The sequence below is a fragment of the Triturus cristatus genome, chromosome 3_2 (assembly GCF_964204655.1).
Source record: "Triturus cristatus chromosome 3_2, aTriCri1.1, whole genome shotgun sequence".
NCBI classification, from domain to species: domain Eukaryota; kingdom Metazoa; phylum Chordata; class Amphibia; order Caudata; family Salamandridae; genus Triturus; species Triturus cristatus.
The window spans coordinates 284969583-284993349 of NC_140584.1; positions in this window are offsets into that span (position 1 = coordinate 284969583).

Consider the following 23767-nt stretch of genomic DNA (forward strand, 5'->3'; position numbering starts at 1 on the left):
TTGCTAACTGTAATTTTGTATACATTTGTAATTTTATGACTGTATGCCTGTTGGTTGCCTTGTGAAAATCTTAGCACAATATGGTAGGCCTGGGTTTGTTGTGGTGACAAGTCAATGATAACAGTTATATGCTTGATTGGTTCACTAGGAAGAGGTATTTCAGATGCCATAGATCTTGTCTGTTTATTATTGAAAGCTGTGACAAAGGCAATAGGCTTGATGTATTTACTACGTAACACATAAGTTAAAGGCAATAGCCCTTTAAGGATGGATTGTTTTGGCACCATGTTAAAGCGTGCAGTCCGGTATTTTGTTACATGAAATGTCTCACAGAGTATCTTTGAGGGGAAGGATTTTGGGTAGATTGTGTAATATTTTTTTTTAAATAATACATGCATCATGCAAATAAATATACATCCATAAACCTACATAGAGGGTGTTCGGGTCAGACCTCTTCTGCCATTGGTCTGTCTCAGTGTCATTTACACTCTGTTTCCACACAAGACAGAATACTGCATAGAGTAATGGTTCAATCCACATTGGTCGTTGGCCCTCTTGCCCAGTGAATGACGGTATTTTCTAATCACATATGCACATCCATCAGAAAATGAGAGTGCTTCAGTGTCATGGCTTGATGGCCAGTCATTTAGATATCAGTTTTCTCCTTTTATGGTTCTTGTTTCTTTCGCTTTTACTCTGTATATTTTAATGTTTCTTAAGATGATATTACAGCTCCCCAATCAGTGCTAGAGGGCTACTTGCTTGCTGTTCATTTCATCTGCAGTGTGCCACATCCTACGTGGCCACTTCCACTAAACCAGGTGACCGTTATGGAATACTCTTGTTAATAGTGTATAATTGTTTTACCATTGGTTCTAAATGTGGCGGCCATGCTAGAACTTTAAAACAACACTAGATTACATATAGTACGACTTTAAAATGGACACATGTGGCTATGTTTGGTTCAGTTATTGTAAACATATGTCCATCGTGGTTAGATGGCAGCATGTTTTCTTTTTTCTACTTGTATTACTTAAATTTTTCTTGCTTATGTTATTGGGTTTGTGTGTGTGTTTTTGAGGTTGTGTCAGAGTGTAAATGCAAGAATGAGTCAGTAGATGGAAGAATGGAGTGCAAATATGAGTGACAGTGTGCATGTATAATGACTTATAGAGTGCCTAAACCCATCAATGGCTCAAAAAGCACTTCCATTCATAAACAAGACCTAGTGGCATTGCCCAAGCTAGGTTGGCATTTTGTTATTCAAATACCTAGCCCTGAAGCCAGCAGAATACAGCAGAGAGATCTTGTCATAAAGTACATAGCGTTTGAGCCAAATGATGGAAGCGTGGGTAGTGACACATGCATAAGGAATGTGTAGGTCAGAGGGACGGGCATGGACATAACCAAGGGAATTTTATATGGTGGAGAAGAAACATGAACATTAAGCAAAACAATTATTATCTACACTGTGTCAGAGGGAAGTAAGGGATTTCCATTTATGACAAGTTCATGTGGCATTCGTCTTACAAAGTAATGGGTTAGTAACTTTTGGGGAGCTCCAGATGCCTTTCCTGTGTAAACTGCCCCATACCTGTCTGCTATTTAGAAACTAGGTAAGGACTCCTCTTTCCTCTCTATATTATGATGTGATGGGTTGCAGCATGGAAGGATCAGTGAGACCTGGACTACCTTTTCAAGTTGGTGTCACTAACAAGAAAGTCAAGGCCTTTTTTTTAAGGGCCGTTTAAAACTGGAAAGGGTCTGCTCCTGAATCTGGGGGCATACATTGAGTAATTTTGTTGCTGTATTTTTTATCCATATAATTTCTAGATTTTTTTAGCTGGGCCAAGCTTTGGTAACACAACAAAGTTTGGCCAAGGTTACCGGCCAAAGCTTGTTAGCCACGTTTTCTTGGGCACTTTAGAATGAGGCCTTGAAAATGTCACAGTATACCTTGAAAAAGATGCATGTCTGAAAGGAGGGTGGGGGCAGTGCAGCTTCCGTAGGGTCGATGTGATGCAGTCAAATTTCCTATGCGCTTTAATCATGCAGGCAACTGCATGGAATTCTGCTTTTTGGAAGGCGATAGTGTTGCTGGGCAGGCTGATGAATGAGGCTTTTATTGAAGCAATCATAATTACAAAACAAGATGTCAGTACAAAGGACACGGCTGCAAGCTGGGTGGCAACATTCAGAGGTATATTGATGGATGGTGTGCATAGAGTGAGGAAGATGCATCAAACATGGATCAATATTATTCTTTAAGTCTGCCTAACAAATATATGTATTGCTTATGGGTATATATATATATATTTTTTTTTCTATGTTTAACATGTAAATAGGACGATGCATGGTTTCCATATACGTTATTTGATTAGATACTTATTGGTCAATTTTTTAGTTATCTATCACAATATGTTTTATCATAACTATTTTATCTACAAGTGCTTCACTATTGAAATACACAAATAAATTAGCTTCAAGTACAGCAACACTTGAAAGTCTGAGTTTATACAATACGACTTTAAACCTCAATATATTATCTTCCTTATACATGTATACCCTTTCTATGTTGTTATATATCTTTATATTTATTACTTTACTACTACTGTAGAAGAACAAAAAACGTTGACTCTCTTCAATGCACTACTCTTTGTCTCACCCTACACCTCTCTCAATATATTCTCTACCTCCTCTCTCTGACTCATCCCAAACCTCATTCCACTACTTTGATCTTCAAAACAACCATTTCTAGACTCTTCCCTCCTCTATACCTCCCCAGATCACCCCAAACACTATTTTACTACTATGATCTCCCAAACAACCCTTTGCACATTCTTCCCTTTTGTATCCCTCCTGTGACTCATCTTAAACCTCATTTTACTACTGTGATCTCCCTAATCCCTTTCTAGAGACTCTTCCCTCTTCCAGCTCTCCTTTTACTTTTCCCAAATCTCATCTTACTACTATGATCTCTCAAATAACACTTTCAAGACTCTCTCTCCTCTATCCCTCCATTATTCTATTCAATCCAACTAAGAGACTTGCATGACCTCCATTCAAAGTAGCTCATATTTCCCTATACTAATCCACTACTAATCCTGTTTGGGTTCACGAGTAGCGTGCTACTCGCTGAAAAGCACTTCGAATACCTTGGCAGGTGTAGTAAGCGCTATACAAATACAATTATAATTACAATATTACATTCGATACATATTTAGAGGTGTGATAGTCAACTTGCACAAAGTGGTCATGAGATTGGCTTGATGGTGAGCGTGCCAGTCGTGGTGATCCTCAATAAGAATATATGAGCTGTCAGGGCGGTCATGAAAGTATTGAGATCAACTGTCAGATTTCTGCATAATGAGCCAAGGAGACCAAGTAGATTTAAAGATCTAAATTGGGATGTTTTAGGAAGTGGCTTAGGAACTTTATAAATAGTCCAGTTGTAGTAGCGGAGAAGCTCGGAAGGGGTATAGACGACAAAGGTGTTGGCAGCAGTAAGGTGACGGTAGGTGTATCATGGATGACTTCCACACCAGTGTGAGAAATTTGCAGAAGAGTGCATTTTTCTCCGACTACCATTCAACGTGGTAGTGAAAAACAGATGTGGGAGGGTTTCTGAGTAGAATATGTATGGTTCATGTTGCAAAGTTAATGACATTATCTAGGGGAATGAAGGATTAGAGAGGAATTGCAGCAGGTGGATATGAGATATTGTTAGGACATCTGGAATGGGACTTGTGGGCGAATCTTTCATATGTTCAGTTTCTGGTGTTACTGTGGAAGCAGTAGAGAAAATCAACTCCTGCTGCCTTTGGGAGTCACTGCACAACTTTATTTTTTAAATATGATTGACCGATATCAACAGTGTCCTGAGCAGACTTTGGAATAGAGGAAGCAGGTAGTAGAAGATCTATTTAAGACAAATTAATTATGTGATCAACAAATCATCCAATAGCAAATAGGTACCATGCACAGATATTTAAGAGTGGAAACAGAATGATAACATGAGGAAGAACATTATTATTTGTATGTCGTCTGCAGAGACATTGTCAAAGAAACCAATGGGGTTCCCCACCAGATGTACCTTAAAAAAGATGTGGGAGGGCATAAGGACTGAGTCTTGGGGAACCCCTGCCACCAAGGGATTTGCAGATGAGAATGAAGAGTGCTAGGAGAATGATTGAGTGGGGTTCGGATAGTAGGACAAGCACCAGTTTAACTGTGTAAATAATAGACTTTTGAAAACAAGGGCAACTAGTGCACTAGTGATGGGAACCAGACACGGGTCTGGGTAAAGGGTCTCTAGCAGGGCACAGAATATGGAAACAGGTAAGTAGAAGAAGGGGACATATATTTTTAAAGGTCACTTCATATAGAATCCAGGGGAATTAGTGCATTCTGGAAAGAGGCTATTGAGGTTTATAGTCCATATCTGTCCATGAACCATGAACATCCTGCAGTACCTATTGAAGATAGCGGTCTCTGTTTTAGCAGGGCAGCAGCTATCCATCATTAAGGACAGAGGGACTCTGCCTCCCACCTTTTTCCGGTGCATAGAGTGTCTATCTGGCTGAGCAAAGGTAAGCCTGAAAGACACTTTCTGTTCAGGGCAGGCATCCAGATGCTGTACATGTGCTAAAAGCACAGGCGCCTGGCTGGCTGAGCCGAAATGTGCCAAATATGCCAGGGTGAAGATTTCACAGCCCGGTGGGCATAACCCCCTCCGTGAGCCTCACCCTCATGATGAGGGGGAGCACCACTGATAGACTCAGACTTAGATGCTTCACTGTTAAGCCATTAGGTGCCCATGGCCGAGTACCCATCAGTGACCCATCAGTGACATCATCATAGAGTGATGTGGGGTCAGCAAGTCTCCCTGACCCCATCCCAGTTTGTGACGAATAAGGGTCTGCTGCTTTCTCTCATTGGCTGACAGTCAACCAATGAGAGGAGGCGGCAGTTCCAATCCCCTAGGGACTACTGAGGATTCCCTCCTGCCACCCTAGATGCAGACTGAAGAATTTTATAATGTGTTCATGTGTGTATTTATGCATGTTTGTGTGTGCATGCTTTGGATTTGATGTGTGCAAGTTCTGGGTGTAAGTATGTTTGTGAAAGAGAGTGTGCGTGTGCGCACCCAACGCCTGCTGCACATTATGGGCCGCCGCTGTAGTAGGGTTGTGTTTGAGATATGCACTGACAGCCAGGACTGAGTGAGGGCTTAGCAAGACTTCATGGAGGGCAGGACGGCATTTTGAGTTGGAGTTTGGTGTCACCGGCTTACTGATGTATCACAATGCATTAGTGTGCATATAGGATTTGTCTGCAATGGCAAATTGAAATCACCTTAACCATAAATATTTGTACTTTTCTCTCGTGTTCTCAGTCCAAACTTGTATATCTAGGACTGGACCACCTTCGACGTATCAAACTTGTTTTTGGACCCTGCAAGAAAGCAAGGATCTGGATTGGTAAGTGGGGAAAACCTTGAAATCAGTCCTCAATGAGATTGTGAAAAAGGTTTGAATCATGTAGTATTGATTTGGGCTGTTGCGCCAATGTTTTTACTGTATGTCATCACGTTAAAATTGTGTCCTTAAATGAGTCATAATTGTATAGCTGAATGTATAGCATGGTGCCTGCCACACTGTGCATGGTTTTACAGGGGGGGTCCCTTGGGTACCCCCTTGACCCCAAACTGGAGGCCTCAGGATGAAGGGGGACCTGCTAGGGGTCCCCAAAGTCAGTTACAAACACCCTTTTCATGTCGGACAGACTGAGTTAGAATGGCTGTTGGAATCTGACATCGTAATCGGTCAGTTGGAAACACTGGCCGTTGAGCTGTACGAATATGCTTCGACCAACTCGGATTCTCCTAATGCCGGTCAGAACCATTTTGGAATTCTCCTTCCGACCCCGAGTATCGTAATCGGTCGGTTGGAATATTTTCTGACCGATCTGTCCCGACAGAGTCTAGGGGAATTCGACTGTCTGTCGGAGGCTTTCCGACCAACATCGTAATGAGGCCCTAAGTGAATGAGTTTTGCAGTGCACTAGCCTTGTGGCTCTTTATCTAACTAGAAGAAGTCCCCTCTACTCTCCCCATCCACAAGAAATTTAGGGAGCCCATATTTAAAAAAATAAAATGCAACAAATAGAAGCAGTGCAAATTAATCGAGGCAAAGTTTCAGTTTGATTACCATATCTTTATTCATCATTTTTATTAATCGAGTTATAATAAAAAAATACTTGCATACTAAACAAACAATGAAAACTAAAGATGTTATTTGTAAAAAAAAAAAAAACTAAAATATGCAACAGAATATAAAATATCAGTTATATTAATTGCTGAGAACCTTTCAATTCATAGGCTTTGAGCACACATTTTATTTTCAAATGCATAGCTGGTTCCGCAAGAATTTCAATTAACCGTTCTTGCAACCAATTTCAAAATTATCTGTGACTTGGCCACCAAGGCCCAAAATTGTAGAATTAACTAGATCCCTAAAAAGATGAAATTACTTTTTTTCTTGAAGACATTCTTCTCTTGTTCTGTAGCAGCCTACGTTTTACCGTTATTTCCGATTTCAGAAGACGAAGCATACTCACAGGTTCGAATCTCCGCTGAGTCGACTCAACTTTCTTTCCTTACGCTGTTAAAAAAAAAAAGTATTATTGAGTTGGGTAATTCTAATATCTACTTGTTCAGCAGTAGAAGTTCACAGAGTTTTTGTGTTACGCTGCATACATGGTCATAGTTATCACATGCAGTACTTTTTGACTTTTTTCTTTTTAGAAGAAGTTAAAAACAGTGATTGAATGATCCTAGCAAACAAAACAACTCACCTTAACGACACTTACATCTAAAATATGTGTAGATGCCCCTACTTGAGTGTGGTAAGCCATATGGCTAATAGGTAAAAGGACGTTGAATTGTCCGCCACGCAATGTGACACGCGTCTTCCTTAGATTGGCTCTGATGTGTGGATAACAATATCTTCTAGAAGTTGTGAAGAGTAGTGGACTGCAGTCAATGGCGTTTCAGTAAGGGATTTGCTGTGTGCCCGTGGAGACACTACTGTGTCCTTCCTGTTCTAGCCTCACCGTAATGTCCCCTTGTAAGGGCTGACAGCTAATCCTTGCTACACTGTAGGAAACACCATGCTAAACCTATGTGAGGGTTGGTTTGTAAGCTTTACTCTGACACTATAGTATGCTTTAAACCAAGATGGCAGTGATAATTTATGAGCCCTTATTGTCTAAATGAGTCACACACTATGAGTGTTCAGAGAAACTATGAGTGTCCAGATCCCTTATTATTGGACGCATCATTTAGCTGTACAAATTGCTACGCTCCGGGCGGGACACCGGTGGAGGTACCAAGAGCAGTGGTGTAATGCAAACTGATGGGCCCGTGCAGAATGTGAAGAGGGGTCCTTGACTTTCCCATATCTCACAGACTACTTGGGCTGAATGGGCCCCCTGAGGTAATGTGACCCCTGAAGGGTTGTAGGTTTCCCTGCCCTGCAGGTGCTGCGGGGGCCTGTGCTAGGAACTTGACTAGGGAGGGTGTGCTACTTTCTCTCTAACAATATGTCTCTCTCCCCTTAAATGTATTAACAGAAGGAATGATTCTACTGCAGGTATTCAACACAACCTTCTAAACAGTTTAAACATATGTGTTTTGCTGAGGGGCGTTGTATTTTTGCAACAGTGATGGTCTCAGGAAATCCATTTTGGCACTTAAATGAGTTCCATCAAATCAAAGAATGCTCTTTTGTAAATTTAGTATATGACTTAAAAGTTTCACAATCATCAAAACTTTCGGAGTTCTGACTAACGTTGGTCTTGTGGCTTATCAAGCCACCTGCTTCCCCCTATGGGTTTGCAGGGCAAAAATATAAATTTGCCAGTTATGTAGCATTGTATGGTTTGTTTTGTATTGTTATTGCAAAAGCAGCAGTGGTTTCGTAAGACTTATGTGTGGTACCAAAACATATGCATAGTTTAAGGAGAAAAACATAATTTCTGTATATAGAATAGGTTTCAACCAATGGGAGGCCAAGGAAATCAGTCCCCCAGTCTGATTTCCTTTGCAGCAACTAATCATGTGTGACAATTTCTTCAAAGAATAAACACATTGCAACACATTGCTCGGCTTCATCAGTGCCTTGTGTTTTCGATTAGATTTCAACTAATCAAAGGTGAAGAGAACAAAAAAACAGTGCAATCAACAACTTGTCGCAGAGGCAAAAGCCCTCCCTCCTGTGGGCAAAATGTGGTTGAAAACAGCCAAAACTGTCCATGCTGAAATTAAATCCCCGAACAGTTTTTATATTCTGTACCAAATATCCTAGGCCTATCTTTAACTAACTGCTTTCAATTAATTTCCCCTGTGTGATCAGGACTAGGCATAATGTGAGGGTACCATGTACCCTAAAACAAACAAGGAAAACTGCAGCTGTCTGGTTGGGAGTAAAAGACAGTCACAACTCAGGAGCAGTGGGACACCAACAGTGTTGAATCCCTGTGCGCCCGCACGTATAGCGCCAAAGACATTTATACCTTTGGTCCTATGCCGGAAGCACAGTGCTCATGCCAGAGTGTCTTTCACAGTGATTTTACTTCGGTCCCAAAGTACAGCATGACGCAAACAAAATTCACCCACAAAAATTTCCTTAGTGGAAAGTTGTATCTTTTTCTGTGTTAAGAAAATAACGTCTGGATTGTAGAAATTACTCCAAAACCATCCGTTAAATAGATGATCGTTATCCCAAATCTACAAAACGCTGAGATTCTTGAATGCATTTCTCATGACCTCGTGTATGATGTCATATGAGATCACACATAACTGGCGATACGACATTTCCGAATATGTGATGTTACAACGCGATCATTTACATCGCGGTACGTTACATCGCGGTTATTACAACGCAAGTCGTTACAACGACTTGCGCTGGACTTAGGAATAGTATGATTTACTATTCCAACTCCAGCCTACGTTACAGTAGAGAAGGTGTCGGAATAGTAAATCATACTATTCCTTAGTGTATAGCGCCATCCAGCGCAAGTCGTAATGACTTGTGTTGTAATGACCACGATGTAAATGCATTGCGGTGTAACGACCGCGTTGTAAAGGTCGCTTACCGCCTCAAGCTCTGCACTTCCGGGTGTGTCTTTGCGAGACCTCTATGTAACGTGTTGAGCCTTTCCTGAAGGTCAGCGGAGGTGATATTAATATACAAATAGAGTGCCCTGCACTCGCTTGTTATTTTTTTATTTTTTTCGTCAGACTTCTTGTGTCGGATTGATTTAACACGTGACCAGTGTATTTCATTTATTAAACTGTACCATTTAGCTCATGACCGATTTTAAGTGAACATTTTGGGGAGAAGCCCCCGCTTTCAGTCACGACCTGTGTTCAGTGCACCAGCACCCTAAAGGTTTAGAGGCGCCATTAATGATATCAAAGATGTAAAGTACCGCGATGTAAATGATCGCGTTGTAACTTCACATATTCCTTGAGGCTGAAAGAATTTTGGATACACGATCTGATTTTGACCTGTCGACAAAGGTCAACCCACCCTGTAGGAATGAATCTGCCGCTCGTCTGCCCCGCACTTTGCAGTTTTTGTATTTCAAACACTGCGGTGTGGCCTGGTTTGCCGCCGCCATTTCCCCCTCCGCACGCAGCTGCGCACGGCAGCGGCCATTACCGGCCTCGCGCCCTCTTCAGAATGTTGAGGCCGTGAACCGAGTTACTCTGGCTTCAGTAGGGCATCCATGTCTGGAGGCCCTAGACCCGCCACAGAGTGTCATTTTCCACCGAGAGTCCAGCTGCACCTGTGCATCCCTTACACAACACAAGCTGGACTATGCCATTGGAATGTGACCCTTCATTAATACCCATGAAGTACAAAGTTCATGTTTTGTTTACCTTTCGTTCAAAGAATGCTGCTTCATAAAAGGGCAAGAGTAAAGCTGTGCAGGGTGGGTTTGGGCTTCATTACCATGCGAGTAAAAAAACATCGCACAGGTACCAGTTAAATATATCACAGGGCCCCCAGAAACATTTTCCATATGATGCAAGTGCCTGTGAAGGAAAGGTCGTCTTACACCATTGTAAGGTATGTAATAAAATCATTCAAACCTGTGATTAATAGTCATCAACGCACTTCACATAATTGAATACATTTTTCCAGAGTTCATTATTTTGTCTGTATTACACAGTGCATTGTTTTAAAAGTACCTTAACAAGTGTATTTATGTTCTTTCATGGTTGTCTCTACTTTAAATATTGCATTTGGCATCCATTTTATATGCTGCTCTCACTGAAAACACTTTTTAACGGATTTTTTTTATAGGTAAATAACTATGATGAAGTACAGTTATGTACGGCACAGTGGTGTTGTTTCCTCCTAATATGTATTTGTTGACCACATCTTTAGCGGTACTCATGTTTAATGTTGTATCTTTCAGTATTTATCTCATTTGTGAAGGTCTGTTGACTTGTTTATTAATTGGAATTCATTAGAGCACTCTAAACCAAAGAGCTTTACTAACTTAATGAAATGGTACAGTACTTAATGACATCATTTCAAAACAATAGCAAGGAAACAAAACAGAAAAAAAGACCATTGAAGAACCAGAGAAACTAGAACAAGGCGAAACACAGCATGGCTAACAGAGGGCCATGCTTTCATATTAAGGTCATCCATGTTAATTCCTGTGAATTTGATGTATTGTGTGTGGATACTGCACGAATGTGCCTTTGTTGGTGAGAATTTACATTAACACATCTGTTGTTTTTTTTCTCACTTTCAGGCGTTCTGGGTAGTTAATGAAATGTGTCTCATTCTAGCTTCATTGACTACTGAGCATATTATATAATGCCCGAATAGTATCTGAACATGGTCTTTGTAAGATATACATAGCATCTTTCCTGGTACTCCCTGAATATGATTTGGTTTGCTCTATGTATGCACGAATGATATATAAATGAAGATAAGGCTTTATCTCCATTTTACTCGAAAAAAGCTGGGTCATTTTTCGAGTGGTTTTTACTTTAACCGTAGAATCCTTGACGAATGTCCCCCAAAATTCTCAGGTACAAACCCATGGTGGCCTTTGCCTAATATTGTCATGGTGTAGTAGTAGTTCAGGGGATCTATCTATCTATCTATCTATCTATCTATCTATCTATCTATCTATCTATCTATCTATCTATCTATCTATCTATCTATCTATCTATCTATCTATCTATCTATCTATCTATCTATCTATCTATCTATCTATCTATCTATCTATCTATCTATCTATCTATCTATCACATATATGTGTCTATCTACCTATCATATATATATATACACACACACATACACACACACACACACACACACATATATATATATATATATGATCAAGCCAGGATTGGCCGAAACGCGTCATGCTGACTAAACAGCAACAAACAAAAGCAACACACATCGGTGTCTTTGCCTGTCTCTTGTTGAAGGAGATTACTGGTCTTTAGTATAGCTATATATAAATGCATCTATATCTATAAAATATATATATGTGTATATATATATTTATTTATTTATTTATTATCTTTTTCAAATTATGCTGCCACAATGGGTATAACCCATAATTTGACAGACTTTTTCCTTGATAAGACTTCTTGTTGCGGTATTGTGGCCGCCAGCTGTCGCTGCCCTGAAGCTCTTTGAGATGATTATTTCCAATGACATGGGCTGGCGCTCCCCATATTCATTGCTATTCTCGGCACGTCGCTGTCACTGCTGCTGCTGCTGTAAACACGCCTATAGATCTTCAGTAATGTACTTTTTAATAGGATTGGGCCATGTTTTCAGGCTTGCTGATATTTGACTCCCAATCGGACACGTTCTAAAATTTCATCCCCTTCCCCCGTCCTTTTAATCTATAAATTGCATTGCGGCTGCAGCATGGATGTGTCCACGCTGCTATTTTCTCCCCGAGCTGTCTACTAGGAAAGGCTGTGGGCGGCCATTTTATGTGGGACTCGATAACATACCGCGGCAAGCAGGCATTTACTAACAACTACATATGGATCCATATGGTTTGATCCGAAATTGATTCTACACCAAACATATGCTACACATATCATTAGGCACTGACTACCTGTGCACATACATTTTTCCTATTTTCTGAAATAAAAAGAAATTAATTGAAAGCTAGCCGGGTCTGGTGGTTCATTGGACTAATGCATCTACTACAGGAGTTTCTCTGATTTTATGATCACCAATAGAATGCAAATTCAAAAACAAATATTGTTCATGATTTTTGAGCTAATGAAGGTTTCAACTTGTTCTTGGTCTTCAGAAAAATTAAACATATTTTTGGGGGAACCATGATACACTAACTACAAAACAACCGAACACAAAGGCCAGGAAATGGACAACCAAGGAAGACCCTTGTAAACTGAGATAGACGGTAACGTACAAAGGAGCTCCTACTCGCACACAGACACAACACTTCCAATTCTGTAGTGTAGATTACATATCGCCTTGTCCTTCAAACCAATAGGAATCAACGCTGCACACATCACTGAGCAGATCTATTGTCACACCATGTGGAAATTGCAGTGGTCAACGAGAAACAGCAGAACCTAATCCTAGACTGGCGAGGAAGTTTCGATGCCACACAACCAGCCAGACATGCCAGAAAAAAAGCTACCCACATAACATGACAATCTACATATAGATTGAACATACAGAGTATTCGGAATAATAATTTGGCAAAATGTCATGCAGTTGGGATCAGCAATAGTTCAGGAAAGTCCAGTAATTTCATTGTCATCCATTCATCCTTTGGTGCATCAAGCACACAGCTCTTCTGTGCGCTAAGCATGGCGGAGAGCGTGATGGCGTGAGGCGACGCTGGCTCTAGAATGGACCGCTGCAGATATTTTAATACCATGAACATGAAATCTCTACCTGCACGTGTACATTTTATTTTATCTTGCAAATCTTCCCCTCACACAGCATCTCTGTGGGTTCTCACTGCATAAATGATCTGGTTTCCATGAGTGTCATTCTATGCTTCGAGCCACTCGCCCTCTGTGCTGGCACCAGACTCTGATGACACCCTGTACCTTGTAGGAATTTATAAAAAGACGTCTACCTTTCACCTTCTCTTCTAAAAGCAGACATCTTCCCTCTCCTCCTTTGTGATGTGCAATAGTGGGGTTTGTCCTGTGACCTGCAGCATATTAACGCCACTTTTCACAGATTCAAAGGCAAATGAATGAGCTAACCTAGCATTTTTTCCTAGATCTCTCTTTAATGTGAAAGATGTCACTCACCAGTGGTGGAATATTACTCTGACTGGCTGCCTGTATGGTTTAGGCCATGGTGTTTTTTCATGTTAGAGGATATAAACAAAAGGATGGAACCAGAACGCGAAAGGTTAAATGAGTTCTGTGTGAATCCTCTCTTAACAGTCTTTGGGACTTTACGCCATATTGTCTTCCTGTTTAAAGTGACTGCAGAACGATTATGTGAGGAAGTAAGCTGTGATTGTTGTCAAGACTTTATATATTTTCTCTCCTTGCTCCTCAGCCTCCTTTCCCAGTTCAGGATTACCAATTAGACAAACTAGGCACCGGACTATGAGCCCCACTCCTTTTTTGTGGCCTGCGACAATGGATCAAAATAATATTGATTTGATCTTGAAAGAAAATTACAATGAAGCTTTCTTAAATATTGTTTCCAACAGATAGAAAAACATGAATCAACTCAAGGAAACGAAAGCTTTACATTAAAGACTCTATAGAGAAAATACTGTATTAATATAAGGTACCCATTAACAATTTAAAGTACATAAACCAGAGATATCCAATTCAATTAACAGTTTGTCTCTTTAAAGCTCATCTTCTGGCTGCTGTCAGTTTGTAAACAATCGGGTGCATTGGGTATTAGGGGACAACTTGGGAGGGGGTCTTGAAATTTCGACTGCCTAGAGGCCTCCATGGGGTTTAATCCAGCACTGTCCTTTCTCACATCCCATCTTCCTGTCCCAATGCCCCCTCAAACATACATATATGTATAATTTGAATTCATTTGTCACAATAAGATTTATGGTTGCAGTTTTGAGGCCTCCAAACACGCTCACCCTCCAACCCTCAAACATCCCCCCTTCACCCCATGACCCAGTGTATGCCGTGCAGGTGAATCCAGTGGACGCCCTTGAACTTCCAAACGCTGCTATGGAATTGTGTATGGGAATCAAACTGATGCTGAAAATATACCCTTTAATCTCAGAGGTGCACACCAGGGAACAAAGTGATGCTGAGCCGGCCGCATCTTCACACCCAAGTTGTGCATGACACTACGGCAAATGCATTTGAGCGTCCATCTTTAAAATAATGGACTATGTCTGGCTTTCTTTTTGGGTCCCCTGACCTGCATGGGTGTAGGAGCTGACAACCTACTACGCCTGAGAGGAATGCAAGCTCCCACGAATCAACGCAAGGAGAGTATGCGATGGTGATGATAGGGTCTCCCTTTTAGGAGGAGCCCCAGCTCATAAATGTTTAATTTGGAACCTGCCTGAAGAAGTGACCGTTGTCAGGAAACCTTGCAAATAAATGATCTTTTAGCCGAATTAAACTATCCACATTCGGAAAAATTATACTTCCACATAAATATATACAGTGCATTATAACCATAGGTTTACTGGTGCTGTCATCCCAGTATAATAAATATATATGATTATTTGTGTATAAAAGCGCTGATACAGGTTGCCATCTGCCACGACAAAGGTTTCCATTTTTATGGTATTTTATTGACATTTTCATCTTTGTATTCCCTTTTTTATTTATAGCAATATTTAGCTTGAGCTCTGTGGAAACGTCGATTAGCAGCCATTCTATTTCCATGTTTATGCACCTTGTAGATGTACTCTCATACATGTCTGTCTGGTTTTAGCACTATACTCAGCCGAGTATAATGCAATGGACTCGTCTGAACGCAATCCGTGGCAGTACAAACGCGCACGAAGGCTTTATGTTAAGAAAAACGCATTTTTTTTTCTTCGGATGATGTCAGTCTGCACACATATTTGTTTGATGGTCATGATTGACAGCATCGTGAACCACACAAATGAAGGCAAATGTAATGTATACTTCTGCTTTAAAAAATAAATACAGACATGGAATCGTGTTATTTTCATCTGTATTAATATTTAAAAAATCAGCTACGGTAGAACCTTCATCACAGCTTATTTCAATCTATGCGAGAGTGAAAACCTCGGAGCGTCATCTCCTGCTCGATGGCTGCACGACGCAGAATTGAGCTGTTCACGAGAGCGTCGGGCCTGGACCTCCATTTTGAATGTTGGTATCGGAAGACGCTCTTTGGGGCTCCATCTTCCGATACCAACATTCAAAATGGAGGTCCAGCCAACATTTGCAGACACCTTTTGTTGTTCCAGTCCATGTTCACACCCACAAACATCTTCCAATAACACTTTTAAGGAATATGATCATGACGGGTGCAAAGCGTTCTTAAAAGCGTATTTCTTTAGCAACTGCGTCATTTCGCCCTAGAAGCCTGTTTGCATTATAACGAGTTTATAATCTTGAAATTCCGTGGGATTTGGACGACAGGAGCACAGCTACCAAAAGTGCAGCCGGTGCAGTGCACCGGGGCTAAGAGCCTACACCGGCTGCAGGCCACACTTCAGAATGTTTTAAATGTCGTTTCTGGTTAGGACGTTACTCTGTGTTTGCTCTTCGAGGAGGATGGGTGGTGTTTGAAGGGAGGGAGAAGAGAGAGCAAAGGGATGACAGTGCAGGAGAGGGTGGAATACAGAAAGGGGAGGAGGAGAGGAATAAAGAACAGAATGGGGGCAGATGCTATTGATGAAAGAGAAAGGAGAGGAAAACGAGACAAAGGTGCAAGCGAGAAGGGGTCAGAAATAAGGATGTTAGGGAGGAAGGAGATGAAAAAGAGTGAGAGACAAAAGCGTTAACGCCAAGTACCAACCCCATCAAAATTAAGAGGCCCAACGTAACAAGGGCCTCAAACGAGGGGCTTGGAATATGAAGAGCTATCATGGTCCCCCAAAACCGCCATCATCTCTGTGGCCGAGCGCTGAACCAGCCCCCATCTCTCCACCCTACTCTTTCCTCCACAAAACCTCCTTCAACTCCGGTGACCCCCCCCCCCACACACACACAGAGCCAAGTTGCCCATCTTGTAATTCCTAACTGCACCCACTCACACACTTTATGCATCTCTTTCCTTTGTACCACACTCCATTTCTTTTCAGCTGGGTTCATGCTATGCTATAGCCACACAGGCATATTTAAGTGCACCTAAAAAAACTGCTAACAATATATAATCTCGGTTTAATTGACCTAATAAGTAAATCTTCTTTCCAACAGTAGGTAACTGAAGAGAAAAAAAATAAAAAAATAAACTACTATTCATATTTACTGACACAATTTTCTTTTTCTATATTTTCACGTTGGTCAGTTAACACCAAGAGAGGTTTGTCAAGGTCAAGGTGACAACTGGCCGTCAGATAATGAGTTAATAATCATAAATTGAAAATTCACGTCTCCTGAAACGCATATAGGGACATATGGCCTGCAATGCAGGCCCGTTGTATATTTCACTGTTCGAGCTTTGTTACTTTGTGAATCTGTACTATGTACTAAGAGGGTTAGTGTTTGTTGCTACTCTTTGTACCCATGGCTTCCTTTAGAAGCCTCCACCAATCAGGGAAAAATAAGCCAAAACCAGATTACCAGTACTGTTTAATATTTTTTTTTGTATGAACTGACAACAGAAAAATGAGGAATACCATAAAGTAACACCATTACCAGCCATTTCTCCTCCTTTTTTTGCTGAGGGTTACCAGCCAGCTTTCTGCATGTAGTAGTGGGTCACAGAATTACTGCTCGATAAGGCAGTCACACTGCATCACTGGTCCAGTAATTGTGAATCACACATGCAATTTTACAACATTTCTCTAAATGAGTGTTAATAAGCAGCATGTGTGAAAATACGATTATCACACGTCTCCACATATAACACAGTTTGGTGGAGATATAAATGAGTCTGGCCTAGGTATTTGGGTTGGTGAAGGCATCACAAGGTCTAAAGTGGCACCCCACAGGCAACCGAGATGTGCGGGCTTTATTACGACACTATTAAATTTAAACTGGAAAGTCTATTTGGAAGCATCATCAAAATGTAAAATGTAGAACCATTTTTGAAGGGTGGGTCTGTTTATTTTGCAAAGTCAGCCGGTGTGCCTACATCAGAAACTGCAATAATTTTTACATTATATCTTGATTGGTGCTACATTAAAGCTACTGTGAGTAGTTGCCTTTCGGCATTATCACAAACGGCCACAAGAGGGTGCAAGACTACACTCATTTGTTCCAAAAAGGCATTGTTGCTGGGGGAAAGGGAGTGCACAAACAGGAAACTGTTGCTTTGTCCGGAGCACCAAAACATCCCGCACTGGTGCTGTTGGTTTAGGAAAGGTAGAGTTTGACAGGGAATTTTTCCATTTATTAAAAAAAAAAAAACCAAAAAACAGCAAAGCCTGTGGAATAAAATTCATATGTTGCCAAAATATTAGACTTTCCCCATTCTCTCCGTCATCATTGGATGAAGGCTGAGCTTGGTTTGAAGAATGCGAAGGTGCCAATCGGGAACTTAGGCATGCCGCAACTATGGCGGTTGTGCCCATCCCTGATGCTATTGAGGGGCAGGGCTGGTGATGGCACTGGTGACGCGGCCGGCACTAGCCCCGAACTTTATCCCTGATTGGTAAGGGAAGGCATGCCCCGGAAGCACTCAAGTGCTTCCGGGCTCGGGAGACAGGGCTAGGCCAGATCCTGCCGGTTTCAGCGGGTCGTGATCGCGACCCTTTAAAGAGGGCCACGGAGCGTCGGAAAGGTCCCTTTCCTCGCTGCTCCGCACCCTGCGGGCTACTCCGTCCAAGCGACAGAGATTTTTATTTCTAATTTTTTACAGAATTTAGTTTTAGGTTAGGAATGGCTATGTATTAGACAACATGTCGAGGCTAGCCATCAAAATAATTGTAAATACACTGTATAAGACATTTGATTGGTGTATGAGTATTCTGTACTGATGGAGGGGTTTTGGCATATTGTACATATTAAATCTTAAATATGTTTTTTATACTTTAATAAAATACCGCCGCGGTTCTCTGACCCCTTAATCCAAGACGTGTGTTGATTTTATCTATGGTTCGGGGGAAAGGGAAGTTGGTTTGGGTTACCCAGGGGGCCATTGATGGGGAAGGGATGTCAACTTGGGGGCAGGGGACTCAGAAATACCTGGCCCTATAAAGTCACCATGATTTTTCTAGATGTTATAGTCTTACAGTGCCCCATTGCATCCATATTGATCACAGGTCAATTCTGACAGCTACAGAGTTCTGAATTACCAAATAGTCAAAGTAGGCACCGTGCTATGGGCCTCACTCTTTTTAGGGGCCCGTGACAAAGGATCAAAATAATATTGATTTAATCTTGAAAGAAAATTACAATCAAGCTCTCTTAAATTGTTTCCAATTAATTTTTGTTTACTAGCATTAATAATTGTCAATGTTTAGTTCTGTGTAATAAAATTGGTTTATTAAAATTGTTGGTTGGTAAAATTAAAAACTTATTAGAAAATAATTTACAAGGGAGACCCCGAAATTTCGATTGCCCAGGTGCGTCCACAGGGTTTAATCCGGCACTGCCCCTACACTCTATAATCGCATACTATATCTTGGCTTCCCCGCTAGCCACAACAGGCCGTCGTGGCTCAGTTCCTTGCGGGGCTGACAAGCACAACCAGAGTGGCCGCTCACTCCCTGAAAAGGGATAGTGGAACCTACGTTTGCCTTCAGGCCTTCCTACTATCAAGGAACCATTTTTCATCTGCACAAACGCAATCAACATACATCACTCAATGTCTCCATCCTTCCATTTTCTGATTCTTGTGACCGTCCAACCCCACACCGCGCTGCCAAAATTAGGTGGAGGAGGCCGTGCTTTTGCATTGAAAGATTAGTTGGGCCCAGTTTGAATGTATTCTCTGAATCATACCATGATTTTGGAAAGATAAAAACACTCCTTTTCTCAAACATCATTCTTACCATGAAACCTCAGACGTATGTATATAGTTCTCCTCTCTCTATTTTGTAAAAATATTTGCACATCTCATAATCAATGTTATCTTTTGCTATTTTCTGTTTGACCTTCTGCTTATGAAGACTTGCCATGGTTTGTCTGTGAAGGCGGCCACGGGTCAGTCTGGGATATCATTAGCAGAGTCAGTCATACCATGAAGTATCCAAGATGGCTTCCATGATGCGGGTAGGTCATTCGTGTCATTTCGTCAGCACTGCATCGAAAGAATTTAGGTTATATTGGTCTTTTACTTTAAGTTTGTCTCATAATCTTAAAATAGTTTTCACTGCATTTTATTAAATTCAATGTACAATTTTTGTAAACCGCTTTTGTTATTGTCATATTTTACACTATAAGTAGAAGTGCTAATGTCCCATTTTATTTTTTCAAGGGTTTCGCTTATTTTTGTTTTAATATCTCTCAAAAAATTCGAAGTGGTGGCTGCTAATGCCCAATTGTTGTCTGTATATTGCCAAATAACAATGACAACAACTTATAACTTTATAGCTTAAGAGCGGCAATTATTTAACCAGCATTAATTCACTAAAAGTATATAAACATGCATACATCAATATGTATGTGTATGCGTGGTTGTGTGTGTGTGTTCTAACACCAATATATTATGTAGTAAAAAATACAAAAGACCATCTTTTGGCTGACTTCAGATGACATTTTACTTGTTTGCCAAGTTTAGGAGGGCACAGTCAAGGAAGAAAAAGCGTTAATGTAGGTTGTGAAAAAGCTGCTTTTTATTGCGTACCACTGGGACCTCCACAGGACTCTATTGCCAGGGCATACATTAAAAAAAATGCTCAACGGACCTTCGACTAATTAGAAATGCCATAAAAACATAATTTAACCTAAATATTTTTTTGAGATCAGTGAAATGTCAAGGTGTTTCCCCCAAAAGCTATTTTAACTGATCCTTTGAACAATATTTTTTATCTGTCATTTTTGATTTTGCACCAAAGGCCTTATTGGTTAAAATGCTGGTGAAGGAGCTTATGTTGTGTTTGTGAATCCCAGGACAGAGTTAAAAGTACCTGGAATTAATGCAGACTCTATGGCCCACTTTCTAACATTTACACGCAGATCACAGCTGCAATAGCCGGCGGGGCTACGGTTATACCCGCTAGCAGTTGTACTGCACTGTTACAAGTCTGTCCATGAGGAACTGGAATTGCCGCGTGAGTCAATGAACACACACCAATTCCCATGGGCTTTTCCTCTCTTCTGGTCCATTTTTCCTATGGACATGTGAACAGTTTTTCCAGGCGAAAATGATCACGTGGGACAATCCAAAGATGTGCAACGTCTTGAAATACCCTTTTTGTGGAATATCCTGTGTTTGCCGAAATTGGAAATTGCAATGAACCCCATAATACATTCCTGTGCCTTGGACCACGCTGACATGTTGTGCTAATGTCTTCTGCTAATGGACGCACACACACCTTCTCTCTTTCTCTCTGTCACATCCTCAACATGTAATATGGGACTTACATCTTACACGCGTAGCACACTCTCTACGTATATTCCTGGATCTTACTAAGAACTTAGCAAAGCCTTTCATGGGGTGATTGGGTGAGGGATAACTGCAGACTAGGGGTGGAAGGGGGGCTAATATTGAGTAGGCGCCGTAACAGGCGAATTGGGATATTTGTAGCATTAACCTCATTCTGCACAAACATTTTCAGTGGATTTGTGTTATTATAATATCTTATGTCAAATTGTGGGAATTGTCTTGTGTGCAGGCTTGCACAACCAATTGGATCGATGCAAACCATTGCATAGAAATCAAGTTGTTAGATTAATTTATCAAATGATCACTTTCTTCACACAAACATGATTTATATTATGCTTGGCGAACACAGTATACTTAATTTGTACAATTACCCATCCAACCATCTGTCCATCCATCTCCACATCAATTCGACAATTGTCTGTTTGTGTGTCTGATCCATCCATCCATCTGCCAATCTATCAGTTCAGCAGCCATCCATCAATGCAGGTTATCAGTGGCGGCTGGCACATGTAAGCGCGGTGAGCGGGGCGAAGGGGGAGCGAGGGGAAGTCGACAGACGACGGAATAGGTATAATTAAATAAATAAAAAACACCTATTCTGTCATCCATCGGCATCCCCCCTTGCCATGCCTCACCGCGCTTACCTATGCCGGCCGCCGCTGCAGGTCATTGAAAGGCAGTGAGGATTAAGGCAGCAGCGAATGCTGCAATGCAGTGGTGACTTTCCCTTCTACTCCCTACCATGCCTTTCTTAAACACCACACCGGTAATGAACTGCAACTCATTCTTCATTGTCTGAAGGAGCATGCCTTTATTTGTACACTAAATTGTCATTGGCATAGACAAAAGGTTTCTCCTTTAAGATCTAGGGCCGTATGTATGAACACATTTTCCCATAGACACAGAATGGGTAAAACCCTTTGATACATCTGGCCCTTAGCGACTACCCTTGTATGTATTGGTATATATGTAGTACAAGCTTAGCTTGGAAGCAATGGGGCGCTCTACATTTCTTGGGGTAATAGGAGACAAACTGCAAGATCAAGTGGGAATTACAGAAACACATTTCATACATTTTACATATTTAGGTGCTGGCAGATTGTGATTTGCCCAGGATCACATGATGTGGCGTCAACCTCCGAGGCCCAGAGGCAAAAATGATGGTGTACAGCATGACTAAAGGAAAATAAAAAAGACGCATTTTGAAGGTGTGTGAACCGAGATGGATCGGTAAATAAAACTAATATATGAAAATGGAATAGAGTGAAAAACACATTTATTTGTCAAGTGGAAGGTCTGGCAGTAATTTGCTCCATAGCTCTCCAAAACAACTAAGCTAAAATAAAAAAAAATAGATATATAGGTTGCAGGGGTGCGTCAGGAATGACAATTAAGGAGGAGGTCAGGAAGCAGGTGAGAGGAAGGGTGAAAAAAAGCACAAATGGGAGTGAGCAACAAGGAGGGCAGAAGGAGATGCACACAAGGGGGAAAATTACACATCTGCAACGGGAGAAGCACACAGGCAAGAGCAATATATTGAGTGCGAGGGGAGAGAATTACATTGAGAGAGAAAGCAAAATGGAGCACGGGGAGATAAGCCTTCAGCTCAGCTGGTAAAAAACACATGCACACGGAGTGCGTAAGCAAAAAGTAGTTCCCTAAACTGAGCAGTGGAAGGATACATGTAAAAAAAACAACGGATCAGATGTATCAAAGGGTTTACCCATTCTGTGTCTATGGGAAAATATGTTCGTACATATTGCCCAATGCTCCAAGGGAGAGACAAACACAAGATGGAAAAGTCAAGCAATCGAATAGGAAGCTAGGAAACAGGAGTAACAATCGAGCCAACCAATGATGAGCAATGGGCGGGATTTAAGCCACTCTAAGTCCTGGATAAACTTCCTATAGATCTTTTGCAACCAGTGTTGTCGGCTTGGCATGACCTAAATAAAACTTAAAAACCGCCACAAGAAGTAATCACAAAATATTTTTGTATTCCCACTAAATACATCAACAAAGAGCTATTTTTAATTTTGATTTGTGACACTTAATGCAAAGTAAAAATAATAGCATGGATCAATCCCCCTTTTTGATTAATGTTTTGGCTTTGGGACTACGGGTTTTGAAGGCCAGGCAGCATCCGTTGGGGTTTGATAGCACAGGTCACATGAGCAAAAATGCCCCAGGCAATTTCCCAAGTTTAGATGCCATGTGTGTCAGACACACTGCTTCGTTTCCTCAGCAGTCAGTGTGACTGTTTTCTGGAAACAAAATGGCCGTTCCTCCCATGAGGCAGGCAGACTTTCAGGGAAATGAGGAGATTTTCCTTTAGGTTAATGACTCCAGAATGCCAGGGCTGATGTCAAATCAGTGAAATGTCAGGCAGGCCAGAGAGCCTTGAAAAGGCACCCGCCAATTAGGACCCGCCTGATTTCCCCATAGGCCAGACCGCCATTGCTCCGCTATGGGAGAAGGGTACACAGGACTGCAGAATATGTTGCATGTTTTACTGTGAAAAAGTGATTTTAAACCGACTTCCATGATCCGATGGTCAAATGTATCATTTTTGCACCATGTCACACGGGATAATCTTGTCCTGCACACTCATAGGATGCATGACAGGGAACTATGCACCTCAATAAAATAAGACAGATATGCTTTTACAAGTAGGTAGTCATTAAATGGTATTCCACGACAACCCCCTTTGACTAACACAATTTTATTTGTTTCAAATTTTTATACTTTAACTCGAAAATTATGTTCTTGATTTTATATCTATTTCATTAGCTCTGTTGGACTTTGTTATTTTAGTCTGAGGCATTTAAAAATCTTTCGGTTTAGAAGGTGTGAGCCGCTTCACAGCTGATTCTTGGCTTTGCCTGGGTTCTAAAGCAGAAGCTTGGATTTACCGGGCATTATGTAATGTGGGCTACTGTGAATTTTGTTTCTTACACTGTAAGATTTTACATTTATTATTCCCCTTACTCATTTCTAAACACTCCCAAAACGGTGAAAGGACGAATTGGCCCTGA